This window comes from Tympanuchus pallidicinctus, unplaced genomic scaffold (genome assembly GCF_026119805.1).
Source record: "Tympanuchus pallidicinctus isolate F22 unplaced genomic scaffold, pur_lepc_1.0 scaffold5, whole genome shotgun sequence".
NCBI classification, from domain to species: Eukaryota; Metazoa; Chordata; class Aves; order Galliformes; family Phasianidae; genus Tympanuchus; species Tympanuchus pallidicinctus.
The window spans coordinates 70,180,323-70,202,435 of record NW_026294769.1 but is presented as its reverse complement, the minus strand read 5'-3'; the positions used below and the strand labels follow the sequence as shown (position 1 = coordinate 70,202,435).

The following is a 22,113-nucleotide window of genomic DNA, read 5'->3' as shown; positions in this document are numbered from 1 at the left end:
TGCCAATTAAGTCTTCTAGAAGACTGTGACAAGTTTACTTTCCTGGTTTTTGTTGTTGTTTTTTAAGTAATCTGCCTTTAAATGTCTGAATCGTTAAGACAAATTAAATGTCATTTCCTGCAACAATAGCCATAATCTAAACACTTCGTCTGAAATCCCATCAATACTGTATATTTGGCTGGCAAATGATTCATGTTGCATTAAATTACATTTCTGTTTTCCTGGGCTGCCTCTTCAAATTTTCCTGACACTTCAATTCATTAAGCAGATGGAGAGGCAACATGTGACTGAAATATTTTGTTCAATAATACTTAGGTCCATTCCTGCAAACCAGTGTAGTCTACCGCTCTTAGAGGAGAATTGTTTCACTTCAGCACCTTTCCTAATAACTGGCTGAAGGCTCCCTTACAGAAATCCATTTCTGGCAATTCATGCATGGTTGATTAAATACTTCTATTTAACCCCACTTCTTTCCCTTGATAAATTCAACAAAACTGAAGCTAGAAAGTTGTTGATTAGGATGATATTGGACAATTAATTATGCATTGTAATAACCTTTGACCCAAGCAAATACTTCCTTTTATTTTTAATCAACTAAAATGAAAAGTGATCAAATAATTACATGTTCTTGTCTTCCAATCAAGCTGTAGGTAGAGAAAGGAGACAGGAAATCAAGCAGAACTTTAAAGAAAGTAATGGTAATAATGAAGCATACACATAGAAATGGATCTCTTGAAATGAATAATTATATTATTATTTCACCGGCTTCAGCATCATATGAACAAGTGAACACCTCCTGAGATTACTTCTGCACTCAGTTTGATGTCAATTAGCACCACTAGGACATCATGACTGATAAGAACCTCATTCTGCACTTGATTCTGCACAGGTTACTTCCTTTGTGTCTTGAGAGTGGGGGGGGGGAGGGGAGTATTTAATGAAGCAAACAAATAAAAAAAAGTACAGTGCATTGTAATAAACACCACACAAAAGGAATGTTTATACCTTCTCAGCTTCACATTCTTATAAAAGTAATTACCTTTTGAAAAAAAGCAGTAACAACTCTTGACTTCTTCACTCATTTTGGATCCTGGGAAATAATTTTTATTGTATTGTTTTGGAGTAGAACTGTATTGAATTTATTAAAATCCCTAAGTAAGAGAATCTTATATGTAGTTTTTGAGTGGATTCCTTATGAGTCAATTCTTCACTGACCAAACCACCTACTTCTTTGCCTGCACTGTGGTTTGGTAGTCAAAGCTACTCTGGATACATCATCATCATTTAAAGCACTACCAAATGTGCCTATCACAGAATCACAGAATTGTAGGGGTTGGAAGGGACCTCCAGAGATCATCGAGTCCAACTCCCCTGCCAAAGCAGGTTCCCTACACCAGGTCGCACAGGTAGGCATCCAGGCAGGTCTTGAACATCTCCAGAGAAGGAGACTCCACCATCTCCCTGGGCAGCCTGTTCCAGTGCTCCGTCACCTCACTGTAAAGAAGTTCTTGCGCATATTTGTGCGGAACTTCCTATGCTGCAGTTTCCAGCCGTTTCCCCTTGTCCTGTCTCCACTCACCACTGAAAAGAGTCTGGCCTCGCCATTCTGCCCCCCACACCTTAGATATTTATAGACCTGGATCAGGTCCCCTCTCAGTCTCCTTTTCTCAAGGCTGAACAGACCCAGATCACTCAGCCTTTCCTCATAGGAAAGCTACTTAGCTTCAGCTACTGTACATATGTAATTATCTTAACTAGTTGTCTGCTGTTTACGGGCTGGTTCGGCCCGTTTTGTGACTGGCGGGGCAGAGGGATTTCGCAAAATCTGTGCCTCTGGAAAAAGGGAACAGGGGACCACAAAATAATTAAAAACAGTGGCAATGATCTGAGGAGAAGCATATTAAATACATTATTGGAATGCAAGATAACACACTATAATATAATATAATCAGCATTGAAGCTAATAAATCAAATATAATGAGAGAATGTCCAAGAGGTGGATAGGCCTCACCACAATACTGAGGTGAGATGCGCCATCCAGTTGAGCAGCAGGAAGACGAAGAAGAGCGGATTAAAAAGAGTGCATCAGGTGACCTTGCCAGGAGTTATATCTCCTCTCTGTGACCGCAAGGTCCCCTGGGGAATGTAGGTCTTCTTCTCTTCTGGGCAGGTAACCAGGACTTGAGCATTAACAGTTAAACTCCCAGTGCCCCACATGATGTTATGATGTGGAATACCGAGAACCAAAAATCACAAAACCATTACACTAGTGAAATTAAATACTTTGCTTAAGCAAATTATATGTTAGTCAGTTTTACCTGCAATTTTTGTTTTGAAAAATTGCATCTCTTGGCTGCACATGGCATGGGGGAATCCAGAATATATGTACAGACTGGGAGATGAGATGTTGGAGAGCAGTCCCATGGAAAGAGATCTGGGGGTTCTTACACTGAGGTGCATTAGGCCCAGCACTGCCAGCCAGGTGAGGCAAGACATGTCCTGCTCTGCTCTGAGCTGATGAGGCCCAACTTTGAGCACAACATGAAGGTTTGGGTGCCACCACATAAGAGGGATATGAAGTTATCAGAGAGTTTCCAAGGGAGGGCTACAAAGATGGTGAAGGTCATACAGAGGAAGATGTGTGAGGAGCAGCTGAGGTCCCTTGGTGTGTCCTCACAGGGAGTAGAGGGGAAGCGTTGAGCTCTGCTCTCTTTGGCAGTGACAGGAACCAAGGGAACAGCATATCTCTCCATATACTGTATGTATATACATTATATACTTTACATATATAGTCATATAATATATATGAGATACATAACACATATCTATATTGTATAATAATACAATGTCATTGAAATGCATTTTCAGATAAGTGCTTTAATGATCACTTATATGCTTAGAACACCTTTCTGATGCTAAGGGCTTGCTTTAATTTTCAAAATGGCCCTTATTTGTAAATGTCCTGAAGTACATTTTGTTTATTTCTGAATACTGAAATAATAACTGTATTTAATTCCATGTGTATTGAACTATTTACTTGACTTGCTACAAATGTGTTTTCTCTTTTATTAAGTCCTCACACAGATGTGAAGATTTTCATATTCTCTTTAGGATTGTCAGCAGGCTATGCAATATATAGTGCTGAGGAGGGATAGAGTACATTGTTCTCTCATGAATATCACTTTTGATCCTGTCATTAAGCACACAGTCCTGCCATACAGATGAGCAGGGTGTTTGTGACCTGATGATGTGGATTATAATGAGCATTTTTCCTTGCATCTGACTTTGATTGAACTTTTCATCACCTTTTCTGTTTGGAGAGCTTTGCTTCAATTCCAGTTAAGTCTTTGCAGAACTCATTTAATTTCTTTTACATGACTGACCTTTCTCACACATGACTGGCTGTCACAAGCTGAAGAGCCTGGTAGGTCTGGGTTTCTGAATCTTGAGCCATTTAATTGCATCAAGAGGCATTTTACTGTAGGGTAGGAAAGAATGCTTGATTGCTTAACTCATTACATGCTTTTAAAATGATCCAGAGAAGTGAGGTCAGACACAGATTTTCTATATGTTTTTTCTTTTTTCTTAGCATTCCTGTTACCCTTGCTACTTCCCCCCTCCATGCCCCCCCCCCCCCCCCAACTTAATAATAAACAGATCTATATAAAGAATCAGAGAATGTCCCATGTTGGAAGAGACCCACAAGGGCCACCAAAAAAATCAAAACACATTTTTGATAGTGTTGTCCAAATGCTTCTTGAACTCCAGCAGCTCAGTGCGATGACTACCACCCCGGTGAGCCTGTTGCATGCACACAACCCTCTGGTGAAGTATTTTTTTCAAACCCAGCCTGACCCTCTCCTGATGAAACTCTATGCCATTCCCTTAGATCCTGTCCCCACCACACCCTTATCTCCAAATTGAAGGGATGTGGATTTGATGGGTGAACCATCCGATGGATAAGAAATTGGTTGAAAGGCCGCAGATGAAGGGTAGTGATTAACGGTTCTATGTCCAGGTGGAGGCCAGTAAGGAGAGGGGTCCACCAGCGGTCTGTCTTGGGACCGATGCTCTTTAACATCTTTATCAATGACATTGGTGATAGAATCGAGTGCACCCTCAGCAAGTTTGCTGATGTCACCAAGCTGAGTGATGCAGTTGACATGGTGGAAGGATGCCATTCAGAGGGACCTCAACAGGCTGGAAAGGTGGGCCCGGGTGTACCTAACGAGGTTCAACACAGCAAAGTGCAAAGTTTTGGCTAGGGGCTGTGCAGACCTGGACTGTTTAAACTGAATACTTATTAAATTATTAAAAAGAGAAGTAGAACATTACTGCTTCATGTATTAGTCCAAATCTGTCTACAACTTATTATGGGGCTGCTGGATTGTGGCTGTAAAATTATCCTGTGATACAGAATATCAAAATTCATATAATAAAACAAAATACTGGTGATCTTTAGAGACAACCTTGTACTTTTAGTAGGAAGGAAAATGTGGAGAAGTTCAGTTTGCATATGACAGTTACAGCTATTTTTAAGGTCAGAACTGGCATCAAGGAACTGCTGGAGGATATATTCTTACTCTTTTTAAAAAATATTTTATGAGAATCTTGCTTTAAATTCCTGGTGATCTACTATGATTCTATTCTATGATTCTATGAAGTCAGATATATTTGGAAAGAATTAAAACTTTTAGAAAAAATGCCTGGCTCCTGGAAGAAAACAAGTTGTAAACCATGCAGCCATGGAAAAAAATAGTGCCAGGAACCACCATGAAAAATCTCATCTTTTAATAATTTTTGTTTTGTTTTTCTTCCTAAATCTAGCTATTTCTATTTTCTCTAGGCAGGATCTGATCTTTTTGTAAAGAATCACATTTCATTCATTTTTTTTAGGTGGACTCTTTACGTAGAAAATCCTTAGGAGGCTTTCTAGCATGATTAGTGTGTGTAACACATGTATACTATAGGTCCAAACACAGGAACAGGACACCTCAAGTTAGAATCATAAAATCATAGAATCACCAAGATTGGAAAAGACCTCCAAGATCATCCAGCTGTCCACCCACCACCACTATTTCCCCACTAAACTATGCCCCAAAGTAGATGCTACAGAAGACCCATCCTAGAAGATATTCCAAACACTGTTGGATGAGGATCTGAGCATCCAGGTCTACTGTAGAATTTATCCATTTTAAGTGGAGAGTTGAACCAGATGATATCCTGAGATTCCTTCCAAACATAGTTGCTTCCCTTTTTGTAGGCCACAGTTTTTACTACTCCTATGTAAAAGAGTTCTATATTTACCTCTGCTGGAAGGTAACAGCTCTCAGGGAAAGAAGTGGAGTGTGCAATTGCCAGTGTATAGATATATAATCTTCCCAAATTAATTGTTTGGTCAAATGTTTTCCTATCTGTAAAATCTTTACTCTTTCCTGTCACAAAATAACACTCTCAGTTATATTAAATTATTCACTTCCCTTGGTTCACCTTTTAAAATTAGCTATTATAGATTATACTGACAAATAAGTATTTGTCATCATTTTGTGTATAGTTCTCAACTGTATTTGCTTAGCTTAGATGCTTTGTACGATGCTTCTGAGGCCAAACAATTAACTGTAACTATAGCAACCTCTAAAATAAGGCTGCTCAAAGAATTTAGCTCTCACTCACCAATATCTGCCAAGGTGAGTTAACAGCACAGCCAGAATAGAATGCAAGCATTTAGATGCTTCAGCCTTTTTTTTTTTTCTTTTTTTTTTTTTTTTCTAGCCATAAATCTTTCCTTAAGGAAGAACATATTAATTATAAACATTTTCTTTCTCCCACGACCTATCTGGCTCACATTTAATGCTACGCTGGAAGTTGGTAATGATGAAATGAGAAAGTTTATCTGCTGTTTTCTAGGATTAGACACATTTGTGGGCTCATGTTATCAACTATCTATGCTGTATGTTTACAGACAAACCTCGAGCTTTTATTGGATCTGGTCATGGGGTATACAAAGACATACAGTCTTCTGCCAGTTTTATTTGCCTGAGATGCTTCCCAATATCAAAATAGCTTCAAAAATAAGGTATAATCTGACTTTCCCTCTCAAGGTCTTTCATTCAGCTTAAATTCCTAGCAGCACTGGCTCAGTATTGTAGTGGCAGTGCAGATGGTAAATTCACACCTGTCCCATATTCTGCACCTTGTCAGAACCTGTCATGGCATAGATTCTCTGGGAGTGACAGTATTATTAAACATCTTCTGGCGCTAGCATCAGAAATCAACACTTAGCTCAGATTTGAAAGGCTGAAATGTTTGTTCAGAACATGAAAAAAACAATAACGTTCTACTGTGGCAAGGGACTAAAGGACAAAGGAATCCAAGATAATTCCTCTTCGTTTTTTCTTTCATTTTTTTTCTTTTCATTCTTCTCACTCTCTTTCTTTGTGTAACAGCTTTAATCTAAAAGCAAGTAGATTTAGATTAGAGTTTAGGGGAAAATTCTTCACTCAGAGAGTGCCTCAATTTGTGTGAGGCCCCTATGCAGCCTCAGGCAGCCAGAACATGTCATGGCAGAGGGGTAGGACTAGATGGTCTTTAAAAATCCTTTGTAACCCAAGCCATTCTATGATTCTAAAAGTCTTGATAATTGCCAACTTTGATAAGACTAAACATAGGTAAAGTTCAGTTAACATACTGCAAGAGAATTGTCCCTATCCCTTCAATAGTATAGACATGCAGCCTGGATCTAATTAGTTGAAAATATAGATTTGACATTCTGACCTTACAAAAAATATTTTAGCTTTATAAAATATCCAGAAAATCAAGATTGAGTTCAGCATTTCATCAGCATCCATAATCACTTGCACTCATTATGAAGGAAGTATGTGCATTTCTTACTGGACAGATTCAAGGAGTAGGAGCCTAGGGAGACTTTGCTGTTAAATCAAAGGATGATAATTTCATCTGTGATATTTTAAGTAACAACACTGAAGAAAGTAGTATCAAATGAAAAGGCTTGTTTCTTAAAGGTTTATGGTTTCACACTGTCTCCTTCATTTCTGGCTAATGAGAATGGGAGAGACTGCAACTAATTCGGTAGCCAAGGAGATTGCTATCCTGTTTTATATGATTAATTATTTTAGAGAATTTCCTTTTTGGCTACATAATATTTGCCAGAATGACAGATATTTGTATACCGTTCTTACCAGGTATGCACACTTATGATTTCAAATATTCAATTAACTGCTACAGAATCTCAGGATTCAGTGGTTCAGAGCTAGATTCTCTTAGGCACAGTAGGATAAATTTTATACTATATGTATTTATATCCTATCTATACTATATACATATATTATTTATTATAAATATTTATCTCATATACATACATATATATATATTTGTATCTTATAAATAATTTATCCTAACAAATGACATAATTAATTTATATCTAGGAAAGTGTTAAGTAAGTAGATTAGAAACTGGCAGAAATTTTCATTCCATGAAATTTCTCATACACAGTACCTTTTAATTGAGTTGATCACTTGAATTATCAGAAGATCTAGCTCTAAAAGATCTTGGATAACTGGATAAGTTAGTTCAGGCTTGATATACGTATTTTAATAAAGTAGTATGTTTATTCATAAATGCTATGAAAAAGAAACCCAAGCAATTATTTTTTTCAACAGCATAAACTAATTATTAAAGCTGATTTTTAATTAAAAACAACTCAAGTGTATTTGTGCACAAATGGATAGCATAGGGCTTTTTAAGTAATCACTCTGAACATATAAATCAGCTAAACATTTATCTAAGGTAAATTTAATTTATTTTTTCTCTTGAGTTAAAAATTGCACTTACAGAAAAAAAAAAACACAACCATTAACAAAAATGAATGTGTTTCATTTTATTTCCATATGAGCCTTAATTCTCTTCCACTTTTCCTGGACACATCAAAATTTTACAATAATGGTGGTGAAGCACTGGAACAGGTTACCGGAGTGATGCTGGATGCTCTGTCCCTGGAGACTTTCAAGGTGAGTCTAGACAGGCTCTGAGCAACCTGATCTAGATGCAGGTGTCCCTGTTCATTGCAGATGTTGAAGATGTCACCATGCAATTCTACCCATGGTGTTCTTCCTGTCCTCTAATTGGAGGATTTAAGCCCTGTGTTGTCATTTGCCAAGTGAGACAGATGATACAACATCTGCAAAACCTGAGGGCTCAGGAGCCTCTCAAGCTGGATCAGTGTTCGACAGAATAGATACCTTCTGTGTCAGTTCTTGCTCCAGTATCCCAGCCTCATTCACTGCCACAGGCTCTCATGCGGCTGAATTGCTCATTTGTGTAGTTTGAGCTAAAGGTTTGGAGTTGTCCAGGGAAAGGTATGTAGAAAAGGTCATTTTTCACTCATTTAATCAATTTTTTTTTTTTTTGTCTTTTTTCCCAATTGATTCCTAGCTGTTCATACCTGTCATAAGAAGCAACACTACTAGAATAAAACCTGTAAGAGTTATCTTGGCTTTGTTCAAGCACATTCATTTCCCAAATAATTGTAACGTGTGACAGTCAGAAGTGCTGATCTGTCAGTGTGAGTACGTTCAAGTTCACTGTTTAGGTTTTGCATTCAGTCACAATGAGGATGAAAACAGAAATGAAACTTCACAGTCTATTGTGCTGGAATGGAAATCCTAGACTTGTTTTCTCAGTTTCTCACAGTCAGGCCATAAAAATGTATTTATATCCGTTACTGAAGGAGACCTCCTTGGTGCCCCTGCACTAGGAACACATGCAATGAGATTGGCCAAACAGCCACTAACTTCAGCAATGCTCAAATTGCATCTCTAAAGGGCATAAATTAAGGAAGCCATGTGCAGTGACACAGATGGCACAGCAAATTAACAAAGCTATATATATATATATATATATATATATATATATATTTTTTTTACAGTGGAAAAAAATGCCTTTAATTTAAAAGAAAGAAAATAATAACAAACCAGAATGAACTTATTATGCAGAATAAACTTATAATTGAAGTTTAATTGTCACCTTCCATAAAAGTAAAACTGCATAATAAGAAGCATTAAGAGCAAGCAATCGCAGTTAAAGGCATAACATGAGCATCTGGTTCTTGCATATTATGGATGATATGTTAATATATGATCTAAACTTCATCTCTAATGCTTTATAAACAAAGATAAATTAACAGGATCAATTTTTCCTAGCAAATATTTTCCACCTAACAGGATAATCTTTGAACACTAATAAAATAAACCACAAATCATATTTACTCTTGGGCTTACTTTCTTGATGCATTTTAGCCTAGCTTGAGACAATATGGCAAACTCTATTAGCTAAAGCATAATTTACTTTTTTCTCCAAAGAATTAGTTTTGTTTTTTTTTAAGGTGGTTTTGCATAGATACAGTTGCTCTCAGAGTAAATGAACTAATAATAATTAAAATTTACTCATTAAATTAACTAATTTAATTAAGCAATTAACTTAATCTGAATTTTCCATGAGGTATGAACCCAATACTACACATTTATTAAAGATTACAACCACTTTTTACATTTAGCAAGAAGACTTTTACTCATACAAGTGCATAGGTGTATTATGAATTCTATACATGATTAGAACAATGAGTATTATATGCACGTGGTCATTTTAAACCAAGATCATTTCATGAGTTAAGACTCGTGTATATAACAATCACAAGTACAAAAATACAGTTGGTGGGTGAAAAGGCCATATATCTAAGTTTATATATTTTTGACTCAATATATTCTTAGAGTACTGAGTATCTGTGTTGAGGGGTGAAACAAATGAAATTCCCATTACACTGAAAAATGTTATTTTCTCTGTGAATTGGTAGATAAATGTCATTCAGCAAACCATCTGAAAAACCTCGACTTTCATGTAACTCTGCATGTTTACATAGCCACAAACAAGTGAAGACACATCTGGAGGTCTTCTCTTCTCAGGAGATTCTCAATCCTGAACTGATAGATTCACCTATCTATCTGATCCTTTTTCACTGAGAAGCATACAGTCAATTACCAGGTCTTTACTGAAACAAAATAAGCACTGTCTGGAAAATTAATAGTTTCTTTGACCACACCTATATAAGCTTTTTTGCCAGGGAGGCTGACAGAAGACTGAGAAGTTCTGAAGTGGGTGAACAGAGAAATGGTTAAATGGTACTGACCAAACTTCCCCAACAAAGTAAACAAGTACATAAATAAATAAAATATAGAAAAAAAATAAGACAGTATTGTTGAATCCATTGAACGTTTTTGGGTTTTTTCTTTTTCTTTCTTTTTTTTTTCTTTTCTTTTTTCACTTAGATTACAACCTAAGTTCTTAGTGGTGCAGTATACCAAGGAAGCTCTGCCATAAAATCATAGAATCATAGAAACATTTCAGTTCTCTTAGAAGAGAATATCAAGTCCAACCTCTTTGCAGGGAACAGGAACACCACAAGATCAAGTTACCCTGATCCAGGCCTCATCTCAAAAGTCTCCACAGACGCGGAATCCACCACATATCTGGGCAACCTGTGCTAGTGCCAGTGCCTCACTACCCTCACCATAATAGACTATTTCCTTGTGTCTAACCTAAATCTACAAACATTCTTGCAAATGTTTCCCCTTGTTCTACTGCCACAGACCCTGCCTGTCCCCTTCTTTCCTGTAGCTTTCTTTTAGATATTGAAAGGCCGCAAACGGTCACAACTACAGGCTTTCTCTTCTGCAGGCTGAACAGCCCCAGCTCTCTAAGCCTGCCCTCAGAAGAGAGGTGTTCCATCTCTTGGATCATTTTTCTGATGTGCTCCAACAGGTCTATGTCTCTCCTGTGCTGAGGACTACACACAGTATTCCAGGTGAGGTCACACTAGCACAAAGTAGAAGGCAGGATCAGCTCCCTCAACCAGCTGGCAACCCCTCTTTTGATGCAGCTTAGGATGTGGTTGTCTTTCTGGGCTGCAAGGGCACATTGCTGGCTCATATCCAGCTTCCCATGACCAGTACCCCCAGGTCTTTTGGGGCAGGGCTGCAGTCAATCCTTACATCCCCAAGCTTGTATTGGTAGTGAATGTTGCCTTGACTCAGGTGCAAGACCTTACACTTGGATTTGTTGAACCTGGTGAAGTTCACCTGGGTTCACTGCTCAAGCCTGTCTCGGTCCTTCTGGATGGCATCTCATCCTTCTGTATCTAACAAGAACAATTATATTCCCTTAGAAAGAACAATTATTTCCAGTGATAGTGTTTCATGATTGATTATATGTCTGTAAGAGATTATTCTGTTAACTTCTGTGTCTCAAAGCTTGCTGGGGACACAGATGGACTTGTTCAAGTCCAGACAAGTCCCGAGCAAGGACCGTGAAAATCTTTGTCTTAAGGAGACAGATGGATAAGTCCAGGCAAGCCCTAGGCAAAAGTTGTGAAATCCTTTGTCTGGGGGAACATAGATGGACAAGGCCAGGGGCGACTAGAGCAGATGAACTGCAGCTAAATAGCTGTGAAGTGCTCCTTTGTGTGGACCTATCTCCGGATGATGGGCCATCTTAGAGGGTGCTCAATGACTCTTGCTCGAGGCCCATCCTTGTCAGGTAGGCAGGAGAACAAGGAGGATAAAAGAGGAACTGAAAACCATGAGGATAGGTTTTCTGACAACAGATTCCTCATGAAGAACCCAGGGTTTCTGACAGTTCAGATTCCTCACGAAGAACGGAGGTTTCTGACAACAGATTCCTCATGAAGAACGGAAGGTTTTCTGACAACAGACTTCTCATGAAGAAGAATGGAGGTTCCTGACAACAGATTCCTCATGAAGAACGGAGGTTCCTGACAACAGATTCCTCATGAAGAACGGAGGATTTCTGGCAGCAGATTCCTCCTGAAGAAGAAGACGGATTCCTGAAGATTGAGGTGATTCCTGCATACTGTCGAACTCTCCTGAGCCTGCTGCCTGACCGCTGTTGCTGCTTCAAGAATTGGCTCCTCAACTTCCTCATCTACCTGCCTGCTGCCCAAGGCCGGCCACGCTGCTGCTCTCCATCTTCTGCTGCATCTGCCCGGGACCTTCAAACACCGTGCAACGGGACCGCTGCTGGATCCTGCTGGTGACTATCCTCGCTTTACGCAACTCCTGCTTCTTTTCCATCTTTTCTATCGCACTCCTTCCCTTCCCTGTCTCCCTGATTAGGTTTTAGTAATAAACTGTATGCAACAACATATGAACCGTTGTTTCTTAATCTCACACCGGGTATACAGATATTAAAAGAACCTCATCTCCCTCCTATAAATTGGAGGGAGACAATGTCTTAGAGAAGTAATCAAACAAGCAAACACAAACAGCAACATAATCCCCTGGAGCTGAGAAGATGACTAAGAGACTGGAATACCTTTCACATGAGGAAAGGCTGAAATAAATGGAACTGAGAGTCTAGGGGATCTTAAACACATCTGTAAATATGATGGGGAAAATGAAGTTGAGGGAGAAAGACTTGATGGATACAAATGACAGGACAAGATGAAACTTATAAAACATAAATCTAATTCTATCTGAACACAACATTTTATTGAGAGAGTGATCAAACATTGGAACAGGTGGCCCAGAGATCCTGTGGTGTCTCTGTAGATATTCAAAACTTCACTAGAAATTCTATTGTACAATCTGATAAATGATACTCTTGATCAGAGAGTTGGGTTTGATGAACACAAGAGGTCCCTTTCAACCTTAACATTTCTTTGATTTTGTGATTGTTTGAATTAGCTGTATCAAAATTTTGCAAGTTTTATTTAGCTGGAAATTTTTAAAAGCTATAGTTGATTCCACAGAAATATCTTTATTCAGATGTCTTTCTTTCTTCTCCTGATACCAACCTAGAAAAGATATTGAAGTTAGATAGATGGACTTTAATTAGTGTTCTTCAGAATGCCATGTCGAGTGGATTTGTCCTGGCAACCCTGAAGGTTGAACGAAGAGGACATCTAACTGGGACTGTATTCCAGCTCTTTTTTTCTGTGGAGTACAAAGGCCAAGAAAGAAAGACAAGCATCATTCTCGCAATGTCTTCAGCTCTATCAATTAGATCAGTCTATATCAGTTTAGATAATATGTACACAATATACATGTATAAATTAGATGACCAGTCACTTTGACTCACTGTTTCTCTAAGTGGGAGAATATTTTTGAGATAATATTCTCATTCTAAGTGGGAATTTAATACACTTATCTCCATTTCAGACTTAAAATGAAGATTACTGTACCCCAATGGAAGTGCCTGAGAGAAGACTCGTGGGGCTAATATTTTTCGTGCATGTCAAGGGTGCTACATGTTATCATCTTGCAACCCACAGTACTTCATAAATGAAAAATAATGTGAAAAGTCGTCAAAATGTTATTGTTATGAGCTTCAGTCCTCTGTATTATAGCTAACTACTCCTTGGTTTTCTCCCTATTCACCCAAATTTCACATTCTTTTTAACCAGGAAAGTAAGCAGATAACTCCATAATCTGGGCTCTCATTAAAAGACTTTCTGCTACTATGAAGTCACAATGGGAGTCATCAAAATCAGCTTTTGATCTGTAGTGCATAAAAATTAGCATATGAGCAATGCATCTCAGAATGGCTGGGAGACCAGTTCCTACTCCAAGCTACTTGAAAGTGCTTTAGTTAGCCTAGGTTTTGTTGTTGTTGTTGTTTGTTTGTTTGTTTTAAACTAAGGTAAGGGAAGAGGAAAATTCAGTCAAAATTTTGGGTTTGGGTTTAAAAAAAATTTTTTTTAAATGTTTACAAGAGACAGGAGATCATTATCTAAAAGAAGTATTTTTAAAAAGAAAACAAAACAATATCCTCCCTAAAGTGAACAGCAGTCCTCACCAGCTCTACCTGTCTGTGAATAACTCTCTTATCCTACAGGCTTCCAAATCATAAATATCACTTTAGCCTATAAGACAAGATACTGTCTGTGCATCAATATCACCAGATTGAATTTTAAAAGAATACTGGGAGAGGAGATGCTACTGCCATGCTAAGAATTTGCTGTTAAGTCAGCCTCTGAATACAGATATTAAATGACAAAGAAAAAAAAAACAAAACAAGGGAAGAATGTTGCCAGATACTAGATACATGACATGACAGACAAATTATCTCTTCAGTGTCACATTTCTCCTTCATATTTGAATATGAAGTTTCATGAATGATAAAATGGAGTTTAAGAGCTCAGAGTAATTTCTGTAGGTACTGACTGACCGATGCTCTCTCTGATTAACGCTAAATACAGAGGTAGCTCATTGTCCTCAGAGAAAGGAAGAAAAACTGTTTTGGCACTTCTGTTTGACTCCATTGTAATCCAAGGATAGCACATCATGCATCAACGTATGTGTGAGGCACTACGAATTATATAGGGACAAAGAGGAACTGGCAGGCAAGATATCTGATAAATCTGCCCTGAGTAAGATCGGAACATTCAGAAAGGAAGAGAGCACCAATTTCTTACACTGCAACAGAGGCTCAAAACATATAATCCTGACTTTCCATCTTTGTGGCCTTGTAACACAGGATGATTGACAATCCACTAGCATGTTCATTTTCCTCTCAGGAAAACAGCAATGACTGTCTCTGAAGTAACTTACAGGAATCAGGTAGTAAGTAATATGACTTCAGTCATCCTTTCATTAAGTAAATTACAGTATTCTTGACAGAATAGGAAAAGGGCCATATATTACTTCACTTGATTAAATGCTTAGTATGGGGACATTTTTTACCTTGGAAGGTAGCCTCAGAGACTTGAAGCAGCTCTGCCAGACTACCACACACATTAGTCACTGAGGCAAGTCTGCTACCATCCCGTCCTTTCACTGGATTCATTTGTATTTCTTCCCTTCCCTTCCCTTCCCTTCCCTTCCCTTCCCTTCCCTTCCCTTCCCTTCCCTTCCCTTCCCTTCCCTTCCCTTCCCTTCCCTTCCCTTCCCTTCCCTTCCCTTCCCTTCCCTTCCCTTCCCTTCCCTTCCCTTCCCTTCCCTTCCCTTCCCTTCCCTTCCCTTCCCTTCCCTTCCCTTCCCTTCCCTTCCCTTCCCTTCCCTTCCCTTCCCTTTACCGCATCAGACCCATTGAATTTACCTTGTAAACTGAGCTGAACTTCCTTTTATAATCCCTAAGAGTTCACACATGTTGGAACTGCTGAACAGGAACTGATAATTTCTCTCCCTGCTTTCCATAAAATGGTAGGTTTAGTTTCTTCTCCAGCATAGTGAGCATAGTAAGATTTATAGTTAGCTGGGCTGCGTCAGGCCTGGTTGTATGAGGTGTTCATTTATGTAGGCCACCTGACCTTCTGGATTGTTCAGATGCCTTAAGAAATTCCCTTCTATATTTTCTACCATCTGTGTCTGTTCCTTCGAAACTCCTGATTTTACTCTTGAAAAAGTACAAAACTAAAACCTTGCCAGAAACAAACCAGGCAGTTTGAAGTATGCAAAACTTGAGAATAAATGAATGACAGATAGCACTCATCTTGCAAACTCCATCCCTAATGGCTGCTGTTCTGTAAATATTTTAAATTTCATCCAGTGTGCTTGGCCATTGAAAAGTATTGTGGTGTGCAACTGACAGGTAATATATTTGGTCCAGCAGGCAATAGGGGAGATTCATTAGGTGATTCATTTTACATTCAGCCTCCCTTTTCTTTCAACAAATGATCTATCTAATTCATTAAATACTGCAACATATTCCAGACACGGTATTTTTATTTTGATATATGTCATATATGTTTGATTAGAAATATTTGTTTCAATAGTTAATGTACTTTAGGCATTCTAGTTTGTAATATTCCCACCTCAATCCTTTGTTTCTGTGTTTAGAAGACTGAAGCACCTCTGAATAATAAATATGCTGATTAAACTCCAACTGCCTTGTGCAAAATGTGCTGATTCTGCTGGAAAAAGTTATATCGTTTGTCACAGGTTTTGGCCTAAGAAGTATTCGCAGAATTAAGATAGCTAGGCCCTAGTTCAGAATTTGTATTGTATCTTATGAATGAAGTCCTTTAACTTAAGCCAGTGAAAGCTAAAAAAATTAAGCATGTGCTAAGATTGAGTTGTTAGCTAACTACATTCCTAAAGGAAACCTTTGCATAGAACTGTGCTATTCTGTTTTCATTCTTCTAATAAACAACAATTCATAGTAAATTTCTAATAAAGACTAATATTTATGCATGTTTAATTTGCAAAGTATCTAGTTTCTCTTGTTCTTTGACCCTGCTGCTTTGATTCTCCTCATGGAACAGGACATTGTGCTTTCAGTTGTTTTTCTTTCAGTTTATTTCCTCTTTTTTAAATTATTCATTAACATTTAAATGAGAAATCAGCAATGTTGTTATTTGAAGCCCCATATTATATCAAAGAAAATCAATTGTAATTTTTTTATTGAATATTGTAGTAGTATCTTGTCCTTTATCTGTATTGATCTAATGAGATAATATCTAAACTATTTGCTGTTTAGAGAGTGGCATATTTTGATGGTGTCCATACAGCTGACAAAATCAGACAGTATGACAAAAAATAGCAAAATGACTTTCAAAAGGAAAAGGAGGTGAGAAAAGAATATTCTGTGTACAGTGTACTTTTATTCAAGGGCTGAGTGTGTGTGTGGAGCAGCAGAGAGAGATGTGGAAACTGAAATGTTTCATGAAGACAGTTTGAGGTCCACATAACAAGTTTTCCAAGAACTTTTATTTCAAATCAGTCCTGGCATATGTTCATAGACTGAATGTACGTTTGTGATTTGAGAGTTGTCTTGGTGCTGATCTTCCTATTTCCTTCATTCAGGATGAATACAATCTACAGACACAAAGAGTATACTATGGTTAAAGTACATAGTCACTGGTGTGACTACTAACTATGATGCAGCCTTAGACACAAAGATATGAATCCCATACTTCTTTTACTTCACTTTAATTACTGGACATAGCTGAATTTCTTAGCAAAATTGGTGTAAGTATATATAAATAAATTTATTGAGAGAAAATCTCAATTCATAAGTAAAATAATATTATCTAGAAATGATGTATCTGATAATTAAAATTGTTACAATTTTTGCTATTATTTTACCTTCCATTACTCGAGATAAAATCATAATATTGTAAAGAACCAGCCATTTCCCACAGTGCTCCTCCATGAAAATTCATAGAGGTGGAAAAATTTCAGATACATCTTTTTTACTTTCTCTATCAGGTTCCCTCATTTTAAACAGACACAATAAAATGACACTGGTTAGGGAGGCACTGGATTATTCTGATATTATTACATGCAATTTGAAGAGTCTCTATTTTGACCTGCTTGTTCCATTGTGACCAAAAATGCAAGAGAATTGCAAGGAATTAGATTTTTTAAAAGTTCTAACTGCAGTCATAGTATTACACTTGCATTTTTCATAGCCACAGATCTGCAGCCTTTGATCTCCAAAAGTTCTGCTGGTTTTGCTTTCAGTTTAAAATACAACCTGCAGCTGCAAAATTCACTATGTGAGCCAGGCTAGTTCACTACATTGCTTTTTCATTATCTCTGTTGCTTTCTTTGATGCTTTCAGTTCTGTTTGGCTTTCTGTCTCCTTTAGGCACTCACAACTATTACAGAGGCAATGTTCCGGAGGTGAGAGAATGAAAGATCCTAATGTCACTTCTGGCTTCTTGGGAGTTTTGCTTGTGTATGTATAAGCTCCATTAACTCCTAAATCTAAGCTGAAAAAAGCTATTGTGTCTCACCTATGCCAGTAACATTCTGTTTCCTTCAACTATGATATTCCATTTAACCCAGTTCATATACAGTTTGTGAAAAGTCCTTTCATAACTTTTTTTTTTTTTTTAAGGAAAATAAAAGTAACATGATATTACCTTATTTTCAGGTCTGGTCTTATTGTTAGTCCATTATTCTTTTCTAGCAGTTTCACACCAATAGTTACATAAGATCCAAAGCACCTCTCTCTCACTCCTTCTCCTCCAAGGAGCAGGAGAAATTAAAATGAAAAAAAAAGCTCACAGTCTGAGCTAAGGACAGGGAGAGTACTCATCAGTCACTGTCATGGGCAAAGCATACTCAGCATGGTGAGTTTAAAACAATTTACTACATATTACTAAACAGACCAGACAAGTAAAAGCAAACTGCAAACACCCTATATGCCATCTATTCTTGTAGATCAGAGTAGATTAAGTAGTAAATTAGTAGTTTAGTAGTATTCTTATTTGTTTCCCATGTAAGCCTCACTTGTAAAAATACTTGGTTCAATTAAAATTACTACCATCAGATTTTACTTTTACTATTAATCATGCATGGATTCTTGTGACCCTATTATCATTATAAATACAATTAGTTATCAGAAAATATTTCACAAAGGACTATGTTGCAGAGGATATTTTCAATAGTTGTGAATATATCCTTGCAGTATCCCATAGAAGAGCAGTAGATGTTTTGTGGTTCTAGTCAAAATCTCAGTTGTTCTTTTTCACAAATGAGAAGAAAAAATATGAAATTGGTAAAAGAAAAAATATCTGTCTTAAATTCTTTCCTTTAAAAACATAACTTAGAACCCTAAAAGGTGAAAGACTTGAAATGGGAGGTGGTGAGATACAGATAGGATTTTTGTTGTATGTATTTTTATTGATCTCATAGCCAATGAGAGACAAGCACGAAAGACAATGCATGTCCCCTTGTGGCATCCTGATGGAAAAGGACATATGCCCAGAATAGCTTGCAATTTCTCTGAAAATAGGGTTCAAACCAAAAAAGTTAATAATTTTTAGGCCTAATCCTTAAAAACATTCCTTCACTCCTACTGCAATTAATAAGATTACACATTTGGAATAAAGTATGGATTGCATATCTTATTGCACAGATAAGAGAACAAAGAGCATGATGTGGTAACTAGGTATGTTGATATCTTGTGGTGAAGGATGATATGGGAATATCCAACCTACCTGGATCTAAAGTCAGCTTAGGCGTAGAGAAGTACAGACCAAGGGAACCACCTCTGAGTGTCCAGAAATAGTTGGTCTGAGTTACATCTTAGCTGCTGTCAGAAAGATATGTGTATTGTCATGATATATATTGTGTTGCTTCTTTCAGATGGACAGTTTCCAGTCAGTTGTAGCTCAGGGACTGCCTCACTATGCTCTGTTGTGCAGTGCATTTGAGTTATTTGGCTGGCTCTGATGAATCCAAAGCTTTTCTATTCTTTGATTTTAGTTTGCTTCAATTTTTTTCAGCCTTGCTGAAAGTATTTTTATTTATTTTGCTAACTAAATAAAAACAACCACATCACTTCTCTCAATCTCAAATATTTGTGATTGACTTGTGGAAATTAATATCAACACGTATTATTTTCTCTTCTTATCTATGCTTTTATATGAAGAAAATTAAATACTTTAGCCAATGTAAGTTTTGTTGTGTGATTTCACTCTCCAAATTCTTTGAAGGTATGTATTTTTTGCCAAATAACGTGACTGATTTTTCAATGTATATGAAACAATACATTTTCCTGGAATGATGAAGCAATCAAGATTCAGGATTTGTATGTATAAACCAAGTATTTGTGAAGTGAGTGCATAACATTTAGTGAATAGTGGATAAGTAGTAAGTACTGGCTAATGATGCACTTGACTAAATAATTTTTCTCGTTGGCTACATGTAAGTAGTTGTGTATATTTAATAGATCCTATTAATTACTGAAACTCTGAAATTAGGAAAGAACAATTAAAATAAAGCACCAGAGACTTGTTACACGAGAGAGAACGATCCTATACCGAGTTTTGCACAAAGGGACAATTAAACAACCTTGTAACTGTGAGTTTGTTCCAGTTGATAATTCAGTGCATCTACTAACAGAGATGCTAGCTTCTGTGTTTTTTCAGTTACTAACTACTATGTCCAAGGGTATGACCTAAATTCCATTTCAGTTACTGGCAGAACTCTCACGGACTGCAGTGTGCTTTGGATCATGTGTCCCAAATCACCCAGATGACTGACTTTTCAACCTAAAATAATGGAAATCTACCAAACTGATTTGTCACCTTTGCCTGATGTTCACACATGCTAATGAGTTCTGAAAATGTTAATTTGCTTTGTGCCCAGATCAAATACACTGCTCTGTCAGAGTAAAATAAGTTCAGAGCCAACAAATTTACATGACTGTGCTTTATTCTGAAAATATTTACATGTCATTAATACATTAACATAATATGATGCTCAGTGCAATACATAGCCAAGGCTGGGATGCTCCTGATTAGGAATTGCAGCCTATGAAAGGATCACAGCTTTTCTGTGTTATTTTTTGTTTGTTCAGTTGATTGGTTGGGTTGGGATTTTTAGACATTTCTGGATTGCCTTATATCAAAGGAGCTGACACATTCTGCTGAAGTGAAAAATGAAGATCACAGTGCTTTATTATATTCCTGTAGGTTCACCTATTCTTACTGGGTTTTGATAACTTTGAGTTTTGCTGGACACATTGGAGTCTGCTGTCCAAACACAGGTACCTAGCATCACTTTGTGGAGTCACAGAAACACAGAATGACTGAGGTTGGAAGGGATCTCTGAAGGTCATCTGAGCCTGCTCAATCAGGACTTTCCAAAGCAGCCTTTGTGAGAAGAGAATATGTATATCTACTAAACCAACAAATAAAAAATGGATACCATAAGAAATTTAAAATAACCATCAGTGCCTGGTATCAACAGAAGTGTCAAGTCCTTGATTTTCCCTGGCTATAATGGGGGCATGTACTCTTGCTAACATATAGATAGCAATGTATTTACACCAGAATTTAAGTTCTTAACATGAGACTGATTCCTACTCATATTATTTTATAAGATTCCTCTAGAGATTCCTGAACTGCCAAATCCAACCTTAAGCAATAAGAATAAGAAGTCATTCCTTCCCAGATATCTTCAGATAGAATTTTACTAGGGTAGAAGGTGGGAATTTTTTCTTCCAGTTTTCTGGAGAACATAAGACCATGCCATTTCCCACTATCTAGTATATCTCAATATATGCTATCCCAATAGCAGAGCAAATCCATTTGAATATCGGAGCCCAACATTACATTTTTTCTATTAATAGGGTTGGGTTTTTGTTGTTGTTGTTGTTTTTTAATTAAGTAGATTTTTTTTACTCACAGAATCACAGAATTGTAGGGGTTGGAAGGGACCTCCAGAGATCATCGAGTCCAACCCCCCTGCCAAAGCAGGTTCCCTACACCAGGTCGCACAGGTAGGCATCCAGGCAGGTCTTGAACATCTCCAGAGAAGGAGACTCCACCACCTCCCTGGGCAGCCTGTTCCAGTGCTCCGTCACCTCACTGTAAAGAAGTTCTTGCACATATTTGTGCGGAACTTCCTATGCTGCAGTTTCCAGCCGTTTCCCCTTGTCCTGTCTCCACTCACCACTGAAAAGAGTCTGGCCTCGCCATTCTGCCCCCCACACCTTAGATATTTATAGACCTGGATCAGGTCCCCTCTCAGTCTTCTTTTCTCAAGGTTGAACAGACCCAGTTCACTCAGCCTTTCTTCATAGGAGAGATGCTCCAGGCCCCTCACCATCCTTGTGGCCCTCCGCTGGACTCTTTCCAAGAGATCCCTGTCTTTTTTGTACTGGGAGCCCAGAACTGGATGCAGTTCTCCAGATGAGGCCTCACCAGGGCAGAGTAGAGGGGGAGGATCACCTCCCTCGACCTGCTGGCCACGCTGTTTTTAATGCATCCCAGGATGCCATTGGCCCTCTTGGCCACAAGGGCACACTGCTGGCTCATGGCCAACCTGTCGTCCACTAGGGACATACACTTAGTGTAAGGAGACCACCCAGTTTAGAAAGCTGAGGTGTTTCACTTCAATTTAGATGAGGAAGTGGGTGGACTTGAGGATCCATTAACCTGATCAAGCAAAACAGATTCTACTGCCCCATGTATATATCTAAACTTGTTGAATAACTCTTCATGCTTTTTCTTTCAAAAAGTGTTCTTTGACTCACAGCATTTGGCTGCTTCTCACTGCTTCAAGCAGTTGTGAGAAGTCAGTGAAAATTCTGGGAAGAGAAAACTGCTTTGGCACTTAACAATGAAGT

At 37.9% G+C, this 22,113-nt stretch overlaps 1 long non-coding RNA gene across 1 annotated transcript in view; it reads left to right on the top strand.

Annotated features, from left to right (window-relative positions):
• Positions 1 to 12,018, top strand: part of LOC128090870 (uncharacterized) — a 64,429-nt gene extending 52,411 nt beyond the window's left edge. The window contains exons 2-3 of the long non-coding RNA XR_008211127.1: positions 11,612 to 11,659; positions 11,695 to 12,018. This is a non-coding gene — a long non-coding RNA (uncharacterized LOC128090870). The remainder of the gene's footprint in view (positions 1 to 11,611; positions 11,660 to 11,694) is intronic.
• Positions 12,019 to 22,113: the final 10,095 nt, after the last annotated feature.